This window comes from Lipotes vexillifer, unplaced genomic scaffold (assembly GCF_000442215.2).
Source record: "Lipotes vexillifer unplaced genomic scaffold, Lipotes_vexillifer_v1.1 scaffold654, whole genome shotgun sequence".
NCBI lineage: Eukaryota > Metazoa > Chordata > Mammalia > Artiodactyla > Lipotidae > Lipotes > Lipotes vexillifer.
This window is the reverse complement of record NW_006773486.1, coordinates 233933-256987: the sequence shown is the minus strand read 5'-3', so window position 1 is coordinate 256987 and position 23055 is coordinate 233933.

The following is a 23055-nucleotide window of genomic DNA, read 5'->3' as shown; positions in this document are numbered from 1 at the left end:
ATTTTTTATTATTATTGTGGTAAAAAAATAACATTAAATTTACCATGTTAATCATGTTTAAGTACATAGTTCAGTACTGTGAAGTATATTCACATTGTTTTGCAAAAGATCTCTAGAATTTTTCATCTTGCAAAACTGAAACTTTATATCCATTAAACACTAATTTTCACTTTGTCCTCCTCCAAGTCTTTGGAAACCACATTTTTACTTTCCATTTATATGATTTTAACTACTTTAGATGTTTAAACAAGTGGAATCATATAGTATTTGTCCTTTTGTGATTGGCTTATTTCATTGAGCAAAATGTCCTCTAGGTTCTTTCATGTTGTAGTATGTGACAGCATTTCCTTTTTTATTGTCTTCATAATATTCCATTATTTGTATACATTATATTTTCTTTATCCATTTATCAGTCAATGGACATTTGTTTCCACATCTTGTCTATTTTTAGTAATGCTGCAGTGAATGTGGAAGTGCAGATATCTCTTCAAAATCTTGATTTTAATTATTTCCCACTTATACCAAAAAGTGGAACTGCTGGACCATGGTAGTTCTATTTTTAACTTTTAGAGGAACTTCCATAACTGTTTTCTATGATTTCTGCAACATTTTACTTTCCAGCTGACAGTGTAAAAATGTTTCAATTTCTCTACACACGCCCCAACACTTATTATTCTCTGTTCTTTGATAATAGCCACCCTAATGGATATAATGTGATCTCTCGTTGTGGTTTTGATATGCATTTCTTTTACAATTAATGATATTGAGCATTTTTTCCTACGTTTACTGGCCACTAGTATGTACTCTTTGGAGAATTGTCTATTTAAGTTCTTTGTCCATTTTAAAAATTGGTTATTTGTTCTTTTGTTGTCAAGTTGTATGAATTCCTTACATTTTCTGGATATTAATCCCTTATCAAATATATAATTTGCAAATTTTCTTTCCCATTCTGTAGGCTGTATCTTCACTCTGTTGATTGTTGTTTTTTCTTTTCTGATACAGAGAAGTTCTTAAGTTTGATATATTCCCATTTGTCTATTTTTTTTTTCTTTTGTGGCCTGTGCTTTTGGTGTCATATCCAATAAATAATCACAAAATCTAATATCCTGAAGTTTTTCCCCTATGTTTTCCTATGGAGGTTTTCTAATTTTATGCCTTACTTTCAGGTCTTTATACTGTTTTGAATTAATTTTTTTGTGGTGTAAGGTAAGGGTTCAATTTCATTTTTTGCCTGTGAATATCTAGCTTTCCCAACAACGCTTACTGAAGAGACTCTATTTTCCCCATTGTGTAGTCTTGACACTTATTTTCAAGATCATTTCAGCTATTCAGTGTCCATTGAGAGTATTTAAGGTGAATTTTTCTATTTAAAAAAAAATGTCATTGTAATTTTGGTAGAGATTGCATTGAACCTGTAGATAACTTTGGGTGGTATGGCCATTTTTACGATATTAAGAATACCAATCCATGGTATTGGGATGTCTTTATATTTCTTTGTGTCTTCATTAATTTCTCTTAGAAATGTTTTGTAGTTTTCAGTGTATAAGTGTTTTGCTCCTTGGTTACATTTATTTCTAAGTATTTAATTCTTTTTGAATCTATTGTAAATAGGATTATTTTCTTAATTTCTTTTTCAAAATACTCATTGTTAGGATACAGAAATGCAACTGATTTTTGTGTGTTGATTTTGTATCCTGCAACTATGCTGAAAGTGTGTATTATTTTTCACAATTTTTGTAGAATCTTTATGGATTTCTACATATAATTCATGTCTTTATAATCTCATACTCTTCCTTTCCAATTTGGATGTCTTTTTAAATTCTTTTTCTTTCTTTTTTTAAAAAATTGTTTAATTGCTCTGGCTAGGACTTCTAATACTATGTTGAATACAGCTGGCAAGAGTGGACCTCCTTGCCTCATTCCTGATGTTAAAGAAAAAGCTTTCAGTCTTTTATCATTCCGTATGATGTTAGCTGTGGGCTTATTACACATGCTTTTATAATGTTGTGGTAGTTTCCTTTTATTCTTAGTTTGTTGAGAGTTTTTATCATGAAAGAATGTTAAATTTTGTCAAATGATGTGGTTTTTGTCCTTCATCTGTTAATGTGGTGTATTACGTTAATTTTCATATGTTGAACTATCCCTGCATTCCAGGTTGAAGTAAATGTTTTGATAACACGTTTTCTAGAAAGAGCCTTTTTCTATTATAATGTGATTTTCTCAATTGCAGCTATATTTAAGTCTTAGTTTAAATCCCGCTTCTGATGAAACAGCTGATGTCTCACCTTGGCTAGATTCTGATGACTAAGAAATCAGTGTGTGTGTGTGTGTGTGTGTGTGTGTGTGTGTGTGTGTGTGTTTATGGGGGTGAATACTTTGTACAATGAATGAGAATAGGTACAAGATAGTAGTTTGAGAATGTGAGCTCTCAAGTCAAACTCTATGAGTTTAAATCTCAGCTCCTCAGTAATTTGAGGTTGGACAGATTATTTAGCATGTTTGTGCCTCAGTTTCTTCATCTGTAAAATGGAAGCATTAACAGAAACCTATCTCATATAGCCACAATAAGAATATAATATACATAATTTTGGAATTGGAATTTGCACCCAAGTTCATTGCTGACATTGGTGTTGATTTTTTTAAAAACTTTAAAATTTCAGATTTATAGCACAATTGTGACAATAGTGCAGAGAATCCTAATATTCTTCACATTTAGTTTCTCCTATTATTAGCATATTACATTAGTATGGTAATTTGTCACAACTGAATGAACTAATGAACTAGTATTAATACGTTTCAAATTTATTCAGATTTTTTAGTTTTACTCTATGTACTCACTTCTTTCTGATATCCCATACAGATTACCACATTATATTTAGTCATCATATCTCCTTAGGCTCTTCTTGGCCGTGACAGTTTCCTAGACTTTCACTGTTTCTTATGACCTTCAGAGTTTTCATAGGTACTAGTCAGGTATTTTTCTAGAATATCCCTTAGTTGGGAATTTTCTTGTAGTTTTTCTCATGATTAGACTGGGGTTATGAAGTTTTAGGAGGAAGACCACAGAGTTACAGTGCCATTTTCATCACATCATATCAAGGGTACACTCTATCAAGATGATTTATCACTGTTGAAATTAACCTTGATTACCTGTCTGGATAGTATTTGTCAGATTTCTCCACAGTAGAGTTACTGTCTTCCTTCATTTTCTATACTATATTCTTTGGAGAAAGTCACTCTGTGCTACAGCCCACAATTAATAAGTAGAGTTGTGTCTTTCTCTTGGGGGGTAAACTATCTTATGGGGTAAAGGATCAATTATTTGGGCTTATTCTACATGGGAGAGTTGTCTTTTCTCCCCATTTACTTAAACATTTATTTATATCAGTGTGAATTCAGGGATATTTATTTTATACTTTGTACTATAACCCTACTACTTTATTGCTCAACTTGTTCCAGCTTTAGCTATTGGGAGATTTTTGATTGGGTTCTGTGTCCCTTTCAGAGACCCTCATCACTGTGATCTGTTTTGTTTTCTTTGTTTTATAACACTTCCTTACTTTCTGGCATTACAAGATACTTCAGGATCCTCTTGTATATTTTCTACCTGAGTTCTGGAATCAGCCACTCCTTCAAGGAGCTCTGGTTCCTTTTATTGGGGAATGGTATTAGCAACAAAGATCCAGACACAAGGAATGCTTGTTGCTACTGATATGGCTTTCTAGGCCCAGGATACATTTATATTTGCCACAACTCATATTTATATACTTCAGAAGCCTTCCTTATTCAAATAAGAATCAAAAAAAGAAGACCAGTTTACATAGATACTATAAAGAATTAATGACTATACATAATTTGGAACTGTATGTATGAAAATAAATATTTTATGGATATCTATCAATTTTAGAATTGTAGATATTTTTTCACATGCTTTCTATTTCAATGGAAAAGCACTAATTCTGAAAGGCAGTCTGGAAGTGGTTATATGTGAACTCTGAAGCCAGAATTCAAATATTATCATTTTTTAACATTGACAATAGCCATATTCATATTAGTATTTAGAAAAACGTCTATTTCATTACTCTACAAACAATTTGGTATTTAAAATTGACTACATCTTTCTTGATCTTTTGTTCTTTATCTATATTATACAAATTGAAAACATACTCAACCTTAAAAGAACATGATATCATTATATAAATAACAATTAAATGGTTCTAAACATTTAAGTTGTCCCAACAAAATGACTTCTTAAAATGTCTGTTACTCCTTTCAGATAATAATATGATAATTTACTTTATATAGAGAAAATGTTATTTAAAAGTCCCTTCTAGAGATAGTACAGTATTTTGCTTCCCTAGAAATATATTGGTTACCTTTCTTAAATATAATTTAACCACATATTAAAGTATTGACCCATTGCACAAATAAATGGTATTTACATATTTTTTAGGTCCCTTTTTAAAGATACTTTATCTTTCTTACTACCTGTACTAACATCTATCTAAAAGGTAAATTACCTTCTTTTAATACTATCAATAATTAAGTGAAAGAAAATTTCAAAACAACTCCTACTATTGTTTTATTCTATATTTTGCTCTGCATACTTAATTTCTGACTAAATATGAATCTTAGCCTCATAAAAAAATTAAAATTTGGAAAGGTCAGTAAATTGTACAGTGAATTTTTGTTTTTGTGTCTTATATTATTTTTTATCTTTTCAGTACTGTTATAAACCTACCAGTGAACTGAGTCAAATAGCTTGTCAATTCAAGCAAATACTTAAGTTTACCAATGTTTGTCTCAATTACTGAATCACTAGATTGTTTTGATGTTTTGTAGACACATCTCCAAATGTTATAGGAAAACACCTTTACAGATGCAATCTCTTTGACAACTGAGCAACTTATAAACTTGATTTTTCCCCCTGTTATTAGGGAAACAGCTGCAAAAATGGCCTAATTATGCTTATAAATGTGCTGTAGGGTTAACTTCTGAATGAATATGTCATAAAACATTCTGCTTATAGAAAGTGCCAGTGTAATTCTAAATATCAGGCTGGCTCTTATCACTACATCTGAAATGAAGCTAGAAAGATCTGGACAGGGTAAAAGCAGAAACCTCATTCCAATACGCTCATATATTCTTCTTTCAAGATGAACAAATATCCAATCCAGTGATTCCAATGCCTCAAATACAAATTGGGGATATCAACTGAGGCAATGACCACTTGAAAACAAAAGAAAACCAAAAAATCAGTAATTATAGAGAAGTAAAAAAACTTTGTCATATATTTTTTTTAAATGCCACACACAAATTCAGGTGAACACAAATACATATAAAATAATGAATATCCTAGAGAAGAGCTGGCACACTTTTTCTGTTAAGATCCAGATTATAAATATTTTATGCTTTGTAAGCCATATAGTCTGTGGTATTTACTCAATGCTGCCATTATTATGCAGAATCAGATACAAACAACATTTAAATGATTGGGCATGGCTGTATTCCAATAAATTATTATTCACTGACACTGACATGCAAAATTTGAATAATTTCTATGTCTCACAAAATATTGCATTAAATTTTTTTTAAAATCATTTAAAAATGAAAAGCTATTCATAGCTCATGGATTCTACAAAAATAGGTGACGGTCTGGGTCTGGCTTTGGTCTTCATGCCGTAATTTGCCAACCTCTGGTTTACAGTGACTGCTCCAGGGCAGTTTATTTCATGTAGAATGAAGAAAAATAGCATTTATACATCTCTGGTTATGCTGCCACCAACTATAATTGTATGTGTTTCTCCTTTTCTTATATTTTTTACTTCCAATAGTAATGACCAAGAATTTTACCAATGTCATTTTTCCATTTTGTTCTCTTGGGAAAGTCATTTATTCCCTCTGGAACTTAGTCTTTTTCTAAGTGGCAAAATAATGACTAATTCAGATTTATTATGAGGTTGATAGGAATATCTAAACACTGACTAGTACATAATAGAAGCTCAGTACATTTTAAAAATGATTATGAATCTTTTTTTTTTTATGTTAAAGCCTACTTTGTCTAAAAAAATGATTATGAATCTTGAGGGTCACATTTTTATTGACTTTATTATCTGCCTATTGAAGAACTAGCCACTGGCCATACCAAAAACATTAGATGTTTTTCTTTGTTTTTATTGAGGAGCAATGAGGTAGAGAGATTTATAAAACATGATAATTTTTATAATGTGGAATAAGTATGCACTGACTTTAAATGAATAGATGAATAATTGATATAATTCCTTAAATGTATCATCTTTCTCAGTTGCAATAATTACTAAAGAGATTAGAACCAGTTCATGATGTTTATCACTATACCTAGAGATACACATGCATTGATAGAATTTACTTTCAACAGGTTGGCAAAAGTATAAATTATTATTTTCTACTCTTTCAAGTTACCCAATTTAATAGGGTACTAAAAATACCTATGTAGAATTTTGCTACTGATAAAGTGATTTCTCATGTACTTTTAAAATTTGTTTTACCTTAATATTTTAAAATATTTGTGGCTCAGAGAGGGTTTTATTAATTTAATTTTATTAAGAAGAAATATGAAACTCGGTAATTTATTCCATTATACAATCTAGTCAAAAGAAGCATTTAAATTAGAAAATACTTCTACTGACTATCTGCTTGGTACACCTTCAACAATATCATATTGCTTCTAATATTTTCTTTACCTTGATAAGGTAAAGAGAGATCTAATTTTTCTTTACCTTTCTTATTGCTATGAGTAAAATAAAATCATACAATATGACATCATAAGGACCAAAAAAGATTCAAAATGGTGCTGTAGTTAAAGAGGAACCATACCTATCAAGTGTGGATCATGAAATATAGCTGCTTTCTTCTAAATATGATCCAAGGCAAGATCCAACATCTCTGGATTTTAAACGCAAACATAAAATATTTTGGGCTCTCATATCAAATTCTAGTTGGTGGTTTAGGGAAAAATTAATCACTTTATGGAAGAAAAAAAATATGGTCATGCAATATAGACCAAAAAGCAAGTTCTGCTTCCATTGAATGCAAATTAGGTAATTTGGATCAACTCTTCTGCCTGAGACAAAATATATAAAATTATTTGCCAGTAAACATTAAAGACTTAAGAAAATTGTGAAATAATTACCAAAAGAGAGAGGTTCTGGGGGAAGGAGTCCAGCATTTGGTACCCCTTTATCCCCAAAGGAAAGGCCACTGCTGAAGAGGAAAGACAGGAGGCAGACTTTTTTGTACTTTGGTAGAAGTACTAGAAGCCTCAAAGGGCTAGAGGGGTATGAACTGTTTTTTTGCTTGTTTTTGAAGTAGTTTTTGTCTTTGGTGAATGTTCTCTCAATTTGGGGAGGGTCCTCAAAAAGATGTAGCATATGAGCTTATAATTTGTATGTTCAAGACGATAAAATGCAAGGCTGTGAATTTCAAGAGAGAACTAATAACTATGAAAAGTAACCTAATAAAAATTTCAACATTAAATAATAAAATAACTGAAATTAAGAATTGTTTGGATACTTTTAACAACATGTTGGCAGCAGTAAACAGAGAAATTAATAAATTGAATAGGTCAGAAGAAGCTAAATAGAGAATTAGTAAATTGACTAAGACAAAAGACAGATAAAGGATATTTTTTTTCAAAATATATGAAACACAGAGAAAAAGTAAGGGACTTCAAAGATATGAGGAGGTTTAAAAAATATAATTGAAAATTAGAGATTCCAAGGAATAAGATAAAAGGAATGAGTCAGTAGCAATATTTGAAAAGATAAAGGAAGAGAATTTGCCAAAGTTGATAAAAAACAAATTCAATAAATCTTACCCACTCTCAGATGGTAAAAATTTTAGAAAAATCATACATTGTCACTTCATGATGAAACTTCTCAAAATAAAATATTAAAAACATTAAAAGTATTGAGAGAAAATTAGAGAAATTATCAAAAACATAGAAATAGACTGGTGGCAGAAACAATGGAAGCTGTGAAAAATAGAATGATATCTTCAATGTATTGAATTAAAATAGGTTCCAGCTTAGAATTTTGTCCTGTTAAATATCTTTTAAAATAAATATAAAATAAAAAGTTTCAATAAAATAGAAACTGAGGTAATTCATACACTTACTAAACTGAATGAAGTCCTAAAAAGTACTGTTCAGTAAGAAGGTATAAATGTAAACATATATGTGACTGAAATAAAAGAGGAAGAACATATATTAAGTTTTTCAAAGTCCTTTGCATTATTCTAACAAGTGTAAATGTATTACTAATAATGAAAACAGATGATTTAGGAATAAGTGCTGTAATTTGCTATATAAGCATTAAAAAATAGTATTTTATAATTACCAATTTAATTTAGGTATAAGGTAAAATAATGAAATACCAAAATAATATAAAATGCACATAAAGAGAAGAAAAGAAACATACTGCAGGTAGAATAAATGAAAACTTTTAGAAAAGTAGAAGATATAAATCTAAATATATCAATGATAATATTAAATGTAAGTTAGATAAATTCTCTGGTTAAAAGGCCTAGATCTTTAAATTTGATGAAAAGAAGAAAATGCAACTATTACTGTTTATAAGAACACTCCTAAAACTTAAGTCCATAAAAGAGATTGTATTGTTTCCTAGGACTGCCATAATAAAGCATCACAAATTTGTTGGCTTAAAACAACAGAAATGTATTCTCTCACAGCTCAAGCTACAAGTCTGAAATCAAGGTATTAGCAGGGCCATGCTTTCTCTGAAGGCTCTATGACAGAATCCTTCTTTGCCTTTTCCTAGCTTCTAGTGGTTGCTGGCAATCTTTGTATTCCTTGGCTTGTAGACAGTTCACTCCAATATCTGCCTCTGAATTATATATGGCATTCACCCTGTGAATCTGTCTGCATCTGAATTTCCCACTTTTTATAAGGACACCAGTTATACAGCATTCAGGACCTGCACTAATCCTACATGACCTCATACTAACTTGATTATATCTGCAAAGACTATTTCCAAATAAAGTCACTGCTTTACTTCATTGGGCTGCTATGACAAAGTTCTCACAGTTCTGCAGGCTGGGAAGTCCAATATCAAGGTGCCAGCATTGCTGTATCCTGGTGAAGGCACTCTTCCTGGTTCATAACTGATGCCTTCTCACTGTGTCCTCACATGGTGGAAGTGGCAAGGGATCTTTGTGGGTTCTCTTTTATTTTTATTTTTTTGTTGTTGTTTTTAAAAACTTCTTAAATTGAAGTTTAGTTGATTTACAATGTTGTGTTAGTTTCAGGTATACTGCAAAGTTATTCAGTTATACATACATACATATCTTTTTTTCAGATTTTTCCCTTATAGGTTATTATAAAATATTGAATATAGTTCCCTGTGCTATACAGTAGGTCTTTGTTGTTTATCTATTTTATATATAGTAGTGTGTATATGTTAATGCCAAACTCCTAATTTATCCCTCCCCTTGTCTTTCCCCTTTGGTAACTATAAGTTTGTTTTCTATGTCTGTGGGCTTATTTCTATAAGTTCATTTATATCTTTTTTTTTTGTTTTAGGATCCACATGTAAGTGCTATCATATGATATTTGTCTTTCTCTGTATGGCTTACTTCACTTAGTATGGTAATCTCTAGGTCTATCCATATTGTTTCAAATAGCATTATTTTGTCCTTTTTTATGGATGAGCAATATTCCATTGTAAAAATATACCACATCTTTATCTATTTAATCTGTCTATGGACATTTAGTTTGCTTCCATGTCTTGGCGATAAGAACACTAATCCCGGGCTTCCCTGGTGGCACAGTGGTTGAGAGTCCGCCTGCCGATGCAGGGGACACGGGTTTGTGCCCTGGTCCAGGAAGTTCCCACATGCCGCAGAGCAGCTAGGCCCGTGAGCCATGGCCGCTGAGCCTGTGCTTCCGGAGCCTGTGCTCCGCAACAGGAGAGGCCACAACAGTGAGAGGCCCGCGTACCACAAAAAAAAAAAAAAAACACTAATCCCCTTTATGAGTGCTCCACCCTCATGACCTAAGTACCTCACAAAGGCCCCACCTCTTAATACCATCATCTTTGAGGGTTAGGATTTCAACATATGAATTTTGGGGCAACATAAACATTTAGACCATAGCAGTCACATTCAATGATTCTGGGGAGATATGAACTTGGGGGTAAACTAGTCAACCCAATATAGTCCTCCCTTTAGCTCTCAAATACTCATCTCCTTCCTGCCTGCAAATTACTTTCACCCTATATCAACATCTGCAAAAGTTATAAACTATTCTGGCATTAACTCTAAATCCAAAATTTCATCTGAATATCAACTCAAAATAAATAAAATTGGCAGAATATCACCAAAAAGTAAACACACAAAGAAGCACATCAGAATTCAGACAAAAGTAGAGGAAATTAACACAGCAAGTGTCTTTTTGAAACATAAATGAAATTGATCAACTTCTAGCAATACTGATCAAGATAAAAGGGAGATACAAATTTTCAATGTTAGGCATGAAAGTGAGGATATCATTAGAGAGATATCACAAATATTAAAAGGTTAATTCAATAATATTATAAGAAAATTTATGACACCATGACAACTTAGATGAAATAGACAAATTCCTTGAATTGCACTAATAAACAAACTGATACAGTATGAAACATAAATCTAAATAGCCCTTTATCTTTGAAAATAATTGAATTATCAATAATTTTCTGCTAAGAGAACACCAATTTTAATGGTTTCACAGATAAGTTCTGTCAAACACTTGAGAAAAAAATAATACCTATACAGCACAAACTCTTTCAAAGAAGTGGGGAGGATGGTACTTCCCAACACATTTTATGGGGCCAAAACAACTCTGATACCAATACCACAACTGGCAGACATTACAAGACATTACAAACCAATTTTCTTTCATGATCAATAATCTTTAAAATATATTAACAAAAAAATCTGGCAGTATAAAAAAAGTATAAAATATCCTTACAAGTGGCATTTATCTCAGGAATGCAAGGCTAGATTAACATTGGAAAAGTGATCAGTGTAATGCTCTGTATTAATAGAATGAAAAAGAAAAACCACATGATTTTCACAAGAGATCCAGAAATAAAATCAATTAAAAAAGTCATCACCCATTTATGATTAGAATTCAGAACATTCAGCAAACTATATTAAACAAGAGTATTTCCCCTTGATAAACAGAACCTATGAAAAATCTACAGTTATCCTCTTTCTGTAGATTGGCTCTTAACTATACATATATTGTGTACATATGCTTTTGGCCCACAGGAACTAAATATTCATTCTCGTGTCCAAATTTTGAGTACCCAGGAAAATATGACTGAACTAGCATTGATCAGGTAGCCACCGCTGTGGTGACTGGCTCCACTGTAGAGTTATGTATTCTGCTACGCACTCAAAAATTGCTGAGGAGTAGATTATCCGACAAGGAAACAAAACCCATCTCCTATACTACTGAAACCTGAATTAAGATTAATGATTAAGTGTCAAAAAACTCTTTCTTCTCTCCCAGAGGTGGATCATGAAGGTCTGCAATGATCAGAAAAAGTTTTAGATGGGAGAAGAAATGCCTCTTGAATAATAAAAGTTTAATCAAATATCAAAGTTCCACCTCTAGTCTTTCTTCTACTTAGATTGACATAGAATTTAGACTTTTTTCAAAGCAGACTTAATTGCAAGCATTAGAGTGATAACCCATTTTCCTACCTTTGATGATGCTTATGAAAACAGCCAATTTAGGATTAATAATTTATTTCACGATACTGAAAAATGTCTATATGAAATTTTTGTTTGCAAAATTCCTGTATTAAAAGATTCTCATGGAGTCTCTGGGCATTAATTTTTTAGACATATTGGGAGGCCTTTGATATAGCAATACTGACCTCTGCTTGGAATAGGACTTGTATGTATTAAGACCACTACCTCAATTGTTTGGTTTTTGTTACAAAGGAAGCCATAAAATTTTCAGTTTATTCACAAAGCACAGTCTGATAGAGGCATGGTGTGCCTCTGTCAGCAACCCTGCAACTTTGAAAACCATCCATTATCTTCCCAGTGCTTCTCCTCCACTCTTGACCATGAGAGCAAAGCTAGCTTCTCCTGGACCCCTTTTGCACATATTCTTCATTAAATGCTTTAAGTTTTCTTTACTTTTTTTGTAAGATCCAGCAGTGTTAGTGGTGGTGTAGAGGGTGGATTTAATAACAAGGCTCAATTACTGTATCTGACTTATAGAAATAAGTATGAGTATGAGTATTTGACCAGATTGAATACAGGAGCATAGATAATTGATCCATAATATATTTGGAGTCAAAACATATTAATTGCTTAAACCCTGATCAATAGTGTCACTAGTAATTTTGTTTCACAAGAAAAAGAAACCAATATATCCTAAAAAGAAAAATGTTTCAATATATAATCAAACATCCACATCACCTTTCTCATTCAAATCCAGGTTACAATTCTAATCAGACTAAGAAATTCTGTACAAAGAATGAATCTGAATTACTTCACTAACAGAAAACACACAATTTAAGTGACTATTTTGTGGTAGGTCCATGAAGATTAAACAAATAAGCATTTAAATAAGTAAAGATAAATAAGCTCATATACTATCTACCAGAGAAGATAAGACATGTGAAAAATTTGCAGTAAAATAATTAGTGCTGTTAAATGAGTGACAACATAAGCAGAGAAAACATAAGAAACAGAGGCATACAAATGCAATTCTTATTCAAGAAAATCATGAACTTTTGCTGCAGTTAGAACATAAGGAAGACATTGCAATTAAAATCTGGAAGGTCAGTTTGCAATCAGATAGTAGAAGATCTTGAATGCAGTGTAAAGGATTTTGCATTAGAAAAGGTCTTAAGGGTTGACAAGGGAAAGTGATATGACCAAATACTAGTTTTAGAAAGATACTGGCTGGCTTGTGGAACATGGTTTAGAGTGAGGAGAAACAAGCAAAAGGGGGAGTTTTTTGAGCTCAGGTGAGAGACAGAACTGATATAGGGCAGTAGAAATACATTTTACAATAAAATTGTTGGATTCTTTATGCAGTACTAGGAAAAGTGAAAGGAGAAAAAAGGGACAGTTGATAAAGAAGAGTGTAATGGAGTGATGGAGTTTACATACACCGGCTATAGAATCTAAGGAAATCCAGAGGTTGGGGTAAAAATTGGAAAAGGACAGAAAAGTAGATAAAGGATGAATAGGAAGTCACAATTCATATTGATACTTTCCCATCGTCAAGTAATTATTTTGGACCATATACATTTTTTTTCTGAAACAACTTACTTCCAATTGTTTGTCCTATGAGATGATTGTACAGTATCACAACTCAGCAGCACTGTTTCCAGAAGCCTTAAAGTCTAACAACTAAATTGTTTTCCTAAATTCAGGCCTTTTTTGTGACCATACCCATCAGGCACTATTGTAAAATTGGTTTCGTTATTAGCCTTGGGTATCTAGTAAGCACTTTTGCTTTTTTAAAAGATGACTATCACAGACCCTGTACCCTAAGTAACTGAGATATCAGTATAGCCTTAATTTTATTCATAGAGATTTACATTCAATTTCCATTAACCTTAATAGGAAGCCATTACCTAACTGGCATGGATGATTGGTAATTCAGAATAATTCAAGATAGAGTTACTTCATTTGAAGTAACTCAAACAAATGTCAACAACTTCCATTTAAAACTAAGTGTGCATCATATTATCTACTCCTAGGTAATTTTCTACATAGGCAAAACAGTTCATTTTATAGGATATTTTAATATTAAAAAATTTTGGACCACTTAAGGATGTTAAGATATCTTTAAAAAAATAAAGCTATTTTAATACTCAGTTCTTAAAATTATTTTAAGAAATATCTACTTAATAACCTTGGAAATAATCTAAGGGAAATTTTCTTCTTCATATCTGAATATGAATTCAAACAACAAAAATAAACATTATCGCACATATCAAATAGAAAATTAAACACAAAGTCTTGCTGTTAATATTAATTTTTAAAATATGCTTATGAAGTTATATATTTGGGGTGACTAAATTGTATGAACTCAAATATATGAGATGGGGAGCAGAAAGAAATGGATTTGAACTTAATTTGTAGGAGAAATATTAAATTATCATGTATATGTATGAATTCATAACAGTGTCAGTTCATGTTCATCTAAGGTTAGGGTAGTTGTAGAAAAATAAGAAAAGAAATACTAATATCACCATTAAATTCTACCTTGATATTTAAATGATGTGTGTTTAACCAACATTTATAGTTATATGTTTTCCATGTATTTCTAGCAGAGTGAATTATTATAGAATAATTAACAGAAGTATATCCCACCTTCCACTTGCCACATAGTACATACAGCAAAATTAGAATAATAAAAGCAAAAAGCCTCTATTCCTAGAAAATGTTTCTCTTTCTCTCTCTCTGTCTGTCTCTCTCCCTCTCTCTATATATATAATACCAAATATATATATAACACCAAAATATAACTAGTCGACTATAAGTACTGGGCAAACTTCCAAAGTTTAAAGCCATTTTAATGTTATAATAGTAATACATTAAATTCCTAAGGCTATTGTTTTAACTATTTTCTAAGGACAACTTTATGAAAAATCAATGAATGGGCCTAATATTTAGCAGTGTTTTTATTAGAAGTAATCTTGGCTCTGATAATCTTTTCACTGTTCAGATCAAACTTGTGATATGGGCAAGAGGTAGAAAAACAGATAGAAGTGATATATAAGGGATCACAGTCTTCTGGGCCAATGTTTTTCAAAAATCATTGGGCATTCTGCTCTTTAGGGCTTTTGTTTTAATGCATATCTAATTCATTAGATCTGGGGTGAAGGGTCTAAGACTACCTTTTATCAGCCTCCCAGATAATGCCAGTTTTGCTGGTGTAAGGTTGAGTAACAAGCCCATTTCTCTTAATTTTCCAAATGAGTAAGTACATAAGCTGAGGGAATCCCTTGATTCCCAAAGATTATTAAGTCTGTAATGGGCAGAACCCTAACTATATTGTTATTGTTATTCTATTAGTGACTTGCCAAAAGTTCTTTATTTTTCTCAATATTAGTTATATCATTCTCTTTGTCACAGAATTTATATTTGAGTTTAATTGATTTAATTCAGAACAAACTAAATCACCGTTTGTGATTTTCTCCAGCAAGTATATTGTTAATAGAGGGAGAAAAGTAAGTTAGACAGAGCATTGACAACGCTTAGGAGAAGTGAGAAATTAGACCTAAACTAGTGTTTGGAGGAATAATGGCCTATAATAACATTACGATGCCTTATGTGCATCTGTGCCATGGCTGGTTTAAAACATAAGTACTGCATTGTGTCTCAATTTTGGCATGATGATTCAATTCAATTGGCACAAAAATTTCATTTGAATCTAATCTTTAAACCTTTGTACATATTTCCCCTTGTGAGTTTAGTCAACCATGCCAAATCATTGCAACAGAGTTCCCTACCCATATAGAGATTTTCTTTAGCATGTATAATGAAGTTCATTGTGAATTGGAGTAAGGTTACTGCTAGGTCTGCTAGCTTGCTTTAAGTTAGAATGAAAAGGCATAGACAGTTGATTTGTATTGATGTAATCTCTAATTTGATTATGTTCCAATCTTTCCAAAAGCTTTTAAAATGTGTTGTGGAATGAAGCTGGATGATTACACATTGTCTTCCACTAATACTAGGTATAAATTCAGTACATTTTAAAAGCCTGCATGAGAGCATCTGTTTACAAAGTGATATTGATATTATCCAGAGTAATGCAGTCCAAGGAGAAAAAAAAATAAGATAAATGGAAATACAACTATCTTTTGAATAGACTCTTTCTTGGGGAAAATTTCCACTCATGTTTTTATAGTTCTTAATGGAAAATAGTAACCTAGCAGGCAGTCAAAACCAATTGATGGTTTCTAGTAGTTTGAACTCTTCATCGAGAAATGGGCTCATTCATATACTGACAAGTCTCCAAGTAATGTTAACTGGGTCATGGCATCTCCTAATCATTCATTTTCACCTTTGGCATGAGAGACAGAGGCACATAGCTGAGAATAAGTAATAATAAAAAAGTGTTCTTAATGTCCCTTCCTTTCCCCAACTTTGACTGTTTGGGGCCCTGTACTTGGTCCAGTTCTCCCAATAACACTCAAGCTCTGGGCTTTTCTACTCTCTTTCCCCTTCCAAATTAAGAAAGGACATTTGTCTTCCATCTTTCCAACTTGATCTCCTGTTGACAGTGTAATCTGTTTCAATGCATTAGTGGTTCACATTTATACTCATTTTTATCAATAACTCAAATGAAATTATGGAATACACAGTTTTGATTATAACACAAAGTACTGAATTTAGAGACTATGATGTATTACTCTTTCATTAAATAAATTTACATTTAATGCATTAGTGTTCCAATGCATTAGTGGTTCACATTTATACTAATTTTTATCAATGCATTAGTAGTTCACATTTATACTCGTTTTTATCAATAACTCAAATGAAATTATGGAATACACAGTTTTGACTATAACACAAAGTACTGAATTTAGAGACTATGATGTATTACTCTTTCATTAAATAAATTTATATTGTGTACTTAAGATTTTTAACACATTATGCTTAGCAGGACTAAAATTACAGTAGTATGTATAATATTTAATACCCACTACAATCTAGAAAGTAACAATAAGCACAGAAACTTCAGGCACCTTAAAAATCTAGTGGGCAATCCTGTATATGTTATTTTGGGATGTTTGAGCACCTATAAATTGTAACACATAATTAACTGTAAGTTGTGTCTATATGTAAGACTGTTCTATGGAAAAGTAAGACAGTTATATGAGTCACATTTTTTTTTATTCTGGGCCTTTTAATTATACAATTAAAATGGAAGTACATTACTATGTGACTAGTACAGAACCAAATGAAATATTAGCTATTTATGCAATTAAAAATGTATGTACAATTGTATCTCAAGAATTCATTTTATATTCTAGGATCAAAGACGACTCCAAATGTAACCTTGTAACTCAAAATCAATCTAAAATCCAAAGTTAGTAAAATTTACTCAGAGTTGATAATACAAATATATACTTGAGGGCATACACACACAAAATCACACACGTATGCACACATATGCTGGTAAGCTGCTTGTTTGTTTTTTTAACCCCAACATAACAATGGGAAAAATGATAAAAATATGCGGGAGCTATTGTAGAAGAACATTTAGATAACTTCATAGCAGATAAGAAACTAACAGCCTGGCCCTTAAAGCCATTGGCAACATTTCTACACATCTAGTAATTACACATTTGAACCCCTTTCTAGAGTCAACATGAAGTTAAAGCTCACCTCAGGGTTTACTAAAATTTAAGCATAGTCAAATCTTAACTTTTTTCTGCACGGCTAGATGGAATATTGATTTACTGAACTCTGTAATCTGACATCTAAGCTGTAACGTTCTTTACATCGGTTTGTCTCACCAGAGACAGTTTATTTGTGCCTATTTTGGTTCCACTTTTGCAACAAACAGAACCATAAAACAGTATTATTTCATTAATATTTGTTTGCTTTCTAGTTATCCTCAAAAAGATTATGTATACATTTTTATCATATAGTTGTACTTTCCAAACCCTTTCAATTCAGCAGTTAATTCAAAAAGTCTCTCTAAAGATAGATTGCTGCTGTTTTGATTAATATGTCTTGGCATAACAGCTTTCCATTTAGTTGCAAAATTGTATTCTAATTAAATTCTTTCTAAGAAGCTATGCAAATTATTGGCAGACTTAATGCTCCCAGAATGTATCTTTTCTCCCACTGCAAGATTTCAGGAGTTTTATGCACAATCAATTTACTAGCTACAATATATTTGTGTGTGATTCATAATACTATATTGTTTGGAGATATCTCTTTCTTTGAAAAGAAAATCCAGGGGATACAGACATTTTTCAATTTTCATTTTCTTTCGCTGACTGCAGGTTAACTTCATTTGGAGGCTGAATTGAACTTTTGGAAAAACCGTACTTCTAGAGAATGTTTTCATTGATGACTTTCTATCAAAGCCTAAGTTTCAGATAGGCACAGACATTCTTTTCATTCTCTTCATTGTTGCATTCTTGTGAGTGTTAGCAACCAGCACAAATTCCTGTTTTCTTTATTCCACTTTATACCGTATATAACTCCTTTCTCTGTAAATCCAATTATGTTATTCCTCTTTTTTTGGTCCCCACCAATTGCCCATCATCCTATTCTAGTTCAATTTTGGCTGGCCAGAAATGAACTAAATGCAATTTAATTAATTTTTTGAACTCTTAAAACCTAAAAATAATTGGGACAAATGCTCTTAACAAACATTTGTTGAATGAACTTCTCTGTCTTTGCCATGACAAGACAGCATTTCCCATCAATTTTCCTAATAGATGGACTCACAGAAATTTATTGGCAATTATGATAATAAGACTAAATTATCGTAGTCAAATTCCTTAATCTCTCTGTGGCTCAACCTCTTTGCAGTAATATTGGGATAAAAGTAATATTTATTTCATAGAATTAGTTTGAGGATTAAATTATATATATATATATATATATATATATATATATACACACAATGCTTGGGTCAGTGTCTGGAAGATACTGTACATCATCATCATCATCATCATTGTCATCATCATCATCGGCTTGTCCTAACATGTGTCACCCTCAGTTCTTTGAAAGAGAAATAATCTAAGATAGTAGCAGACATGTGGCATGGATAAAGCCAAATTCAGAAGCTGAGAATAGAGAAGGCAAAGATCAGAAATAATATTAACTTAAGCAATACCAAAACCCCTTTTGCCAAGAACACACATCTCTTTTAGACAGACTGATCAAATTCTTAGCATAATTCAATTGAAGGGAAGCACATCATAATTTCCCTTTTGTAGTAACACATTTTGCTCTGTTTCTTACATATTTATATCTGATTCCACTTTTTAGACATTTACATTTTTAAATGAATTTTTCTTATTGTTGAAGTTAGGCTTTGCATATCTTATTTACCACATATTCTGAAATTCCCACCTCAGAGTTTTACAACCAATTGCATTATTAAAAGAGAATAACAACAACTATGCATTTTAAGTACTTATATATACTAGTAACCATTTTAAACCTGTTCTAATCCATTTAATTCTCATTGCAGACCAATGGAATACTAATGAGAGGTGAGGACAAAGGTAACTTGGTCTTAGAGCCCATATTCTTGATCAGTGTGCTACTGTAGTAAACAAATGAAATGGAAGCACTGTGATGAACATAGAGGCACCATTAGAATATTATTGTGGAATAACTTCTTAACTGACTCAAGCAATTTATAGATAGTTTATTTTATTCTTGGCTATCCCTCTTATATGTTTTCACACCATTAAGTACATTTTATATAGGCCATCAAATTGCCTATGACCAAAAGAGGCCAACCTGGGTATTTTGCAGTGAGAATTGACCCCCAGACATCCCATTCAACTACTCCTATCCCAGGTAGCACACTTATACATTCAAACACATTTCCCTTGAGAAGGACATGGTTGAAAATGGATTTAATGGCTTGAGGTGGACCAGAGCTTAGATGTATAACATAAGCTGAGCTTATTTTTACTCAGAGAACAAGAAGAGTCATGCTGTATTTCAGTGTATTATTCCAAGGAGGATAACATACCTTGTACAGTAGTACCAGTCTGCAGCCAGGAGGACACACGGCTGTGATAATGTTCCCTTTCTTCCAGTTCTTCACTGTCACTTTCTTGTTCAATGCTGATGCATCAGAAGGGGGAACTTTTCCCCAAGTGGTCACTTTCCTCCTGAGATTGAGAGAAATAATGAAATAATAAATCAATTCCTTTATCTTACTTAGGGAGAAAGCTCAATAAATCAGAATAATCCTTTGTTTTTCTGAGGTATGTTAGATCAATGCATATTAATATTTAAGCATAAACATATAGAGTGTGATTTTTTCTGATCAAAGAGGAGATAATCATATATTCTATAACAAAATGGCCAAATTCAATCTGACATACTTAAGACTTTCCATTTGAATACCAAGGTTAAATAATGGCAAACAGGATTTTAAGATATTTTCCATTAAAAATGTTTAAATACTTAAGCATATCACTTACAGTATTGCCTTTATAGTTGCAGCAGTATCCATTCAATATTTTGATAGTTTAAGATTGTTTATTCCTCTCTTAAGTCTCTTGTTCATCTTTATTTTCTAAAATACACTGAAATCAAAGGAGTATTTTTCCACGGAGGATATATGTAAGGAGATTAACCACTGCATAGCAGGAAAACCAGTGGCATAAAAATTATGCCTCCCTAATGTTTAATATTGGTATCCAGTAAATAGAGGTTTCTGGATAAAGTCCAATAACATACAAAAAATTAGAAAAACATAAGAAAATCACAAAAATATAGATGATATATAAATAACAAAAAGAGATTGTAAATGAGAAATAGATTTCTACATCCCCAGGTGTTGAAAAAGCCAAATTCTGTGTGACTGTTTTAAATATATATTTTTACTCATCTGTGATATTTTTAGTTTATAAATATATCATTTTCCCCCCAAGAATTGCAAAGAGAGTTCCATAGCTTATGGGGAATAACTTAGAGCTAAATGACATAATTACAGGCACCCCACAAATGTACCTCTGTTGAGCTCCAGGAAGCAGTTTGCATAGTGAAATTAATCTTTGATGAACTGGCAGCCAGAATAGAATTATTAAAGTGACAATTTTTGTTTGCTTGTTTTTGTTTTTATCATTTGCTGAGCAGCTGTGTTCCTATTCAACTCAAACTGGTATAAAACGATTTCAGAAAGCTGGGCAAATGAAAGTATTCCAGGTGATGAAATCATGAATCAAATATTTTCACATTTGTTTTTCACAAAACAGAAAAAACCGTGCTCTTAGATTCTACCAATCATATTTTACCTACATAGAAAGCACAGAAAGGGAATCTTCATGTTTTGAATATTGCCTTCCAGTTAGGAAGGCCATTGATATTTCAAATTCCTATTACAAGTTTAATTGACTAATCAAGGAACATATAATTTGATACTAACATCATAAGGAAAAAAGCATCATCTGTTATGACATTTTATAACAGTTTAGTTAAAACTAAAAAAAAATGTTAAAAGTTAAAAACTTGGATGCATACAAAAATTTCATCTATCAAAAGACAAAATGTATCAATGTTACTCTCAGGTAATAGAGAAAATTAGGCATCCTAAGGATAAAAAAAGAAGACATAAAATGCAAAGATCTCATATCAAGCAAGTTCTACTAATCAGATAAGAGTTGATATGGAACAATCAGTGATGAAGAGAGCCTTCAAAATTTCAGGGCAATTCAGGAAGATAGAGTTAACAACAGAATCATTTAGAGGCTCGTATAATTTCATGGAAGTAGAAATTGTGTGACAATTTCATTTGATGGCACCAATATATTACAGTATAGTTTCCACAAAAAATCCAACCAAAGGTGTTTTGTTATAATGCATTCACTGGTCCTGTTTAATATAAATATTTAATTAAGTGTATTTCATTATGATTATCCAAATTGTAGATTATCTAGGCACAGTGCTTTCAGGCTAATTATCCTATAGCCATTTAACTGATTATTGGGACTTCCACAAAAATTCAAGACTAAGGATGAATTCTTAATGAGTTCTTAACGAGCTCTTAACGAGTAAAAAGCTCTACCCCCAAACATAATTTTCTTCATAAATTAAGGAAAAAAAGTTTTTGACAAGTTAAATTATATTTTAAAAATTTTAATATATTTTTGTATTGGTAAAGTAAAATTTAGCTGTGTAAGGAAATATGTCATAAAAGATGTACACATGTTAGGCTAAGAATTTCAAATTAAACAAAGATATTGAGGTAATTTCATTTAAATATCTTAAAATCAGTGAAATACAAAGACAGAGATTTGGTTCAGACTAGTAAATTAATTTGTTGGCACAGTTATAATTCAGTATTGCTTAGGATAACAAAATAAGAAGAGAGCAGAAAGTGAGAAAGTGGTTATTTAAAAAAAAAAAAAAAGATTTCCAGTTTCCAGTCTAACATATAAAGAACTTAGAAGGCATCACTCCTGTTCTCACAAGAAAAAGCTGAACACACTGAAGATCAACTCTTCTTAGATCCATCAGAGAATTGAGGTAACAGGGCAAACCACCTCCCTGAAAACTGGAGAGAGAGGAGGATACCAAGAATCATAGCTTACCAGAAGCGAACAATTCAGAAGCAGAAACCCATTACTGGAGCCAATATTAATAGGAATGTTTAACTATAATCAGTGAATTTCTGGAGAGTCAGTGTGGACAAGCTTAAGTGTTAAAAACTCTAGAGGACCAATGTTCAGGGGAGGGGGGGGCACACTTTTGCATGTTTTACATTTAGGAGATCACTCATGTTTTCCGGATGAAGATCTAAGAAAAATTCCCTAACCAACCTAAGAAAAATACACAGCTCCAGCCCCTTCTAGCCTTCCTGTCTCATGAAAGTGTGCAGGGTGGGCTGGGCAGAGAGCTGAGAAGCAATTATGAAGGTCATAGACTAGGGGCACGAGATCACTAAAAGACTGAGATACAAGCATAAGATTATAGAATATTTTTCTCCCTGCATCTTACCACCACATCAATCAGGCTTCTGTATAATAACAGTGGATTACATCTAAAAGAACTGCAAGTCTCAGACCCTATCTTAAAAAGTCTCTAGGGAAGTACAAGATACCAGGTGAGACTAAAACAAGGATGCTAGTGGAAATTTTAGCTCTTAACACCTACCATTGCAGAAAACAATGAATACAGCCTATCTCCTAGCCAGAAAAACATAAAATCTCACACTAAAGTCCTGTTTACCACAGTTCCTTTCACAAGCTAATCATATGAAGCTTTCAACAAAAAAGTTACAAGTCAATCTAAAAGGAAAATAAAAACAGTTTGAAGAGACAAAGCAAG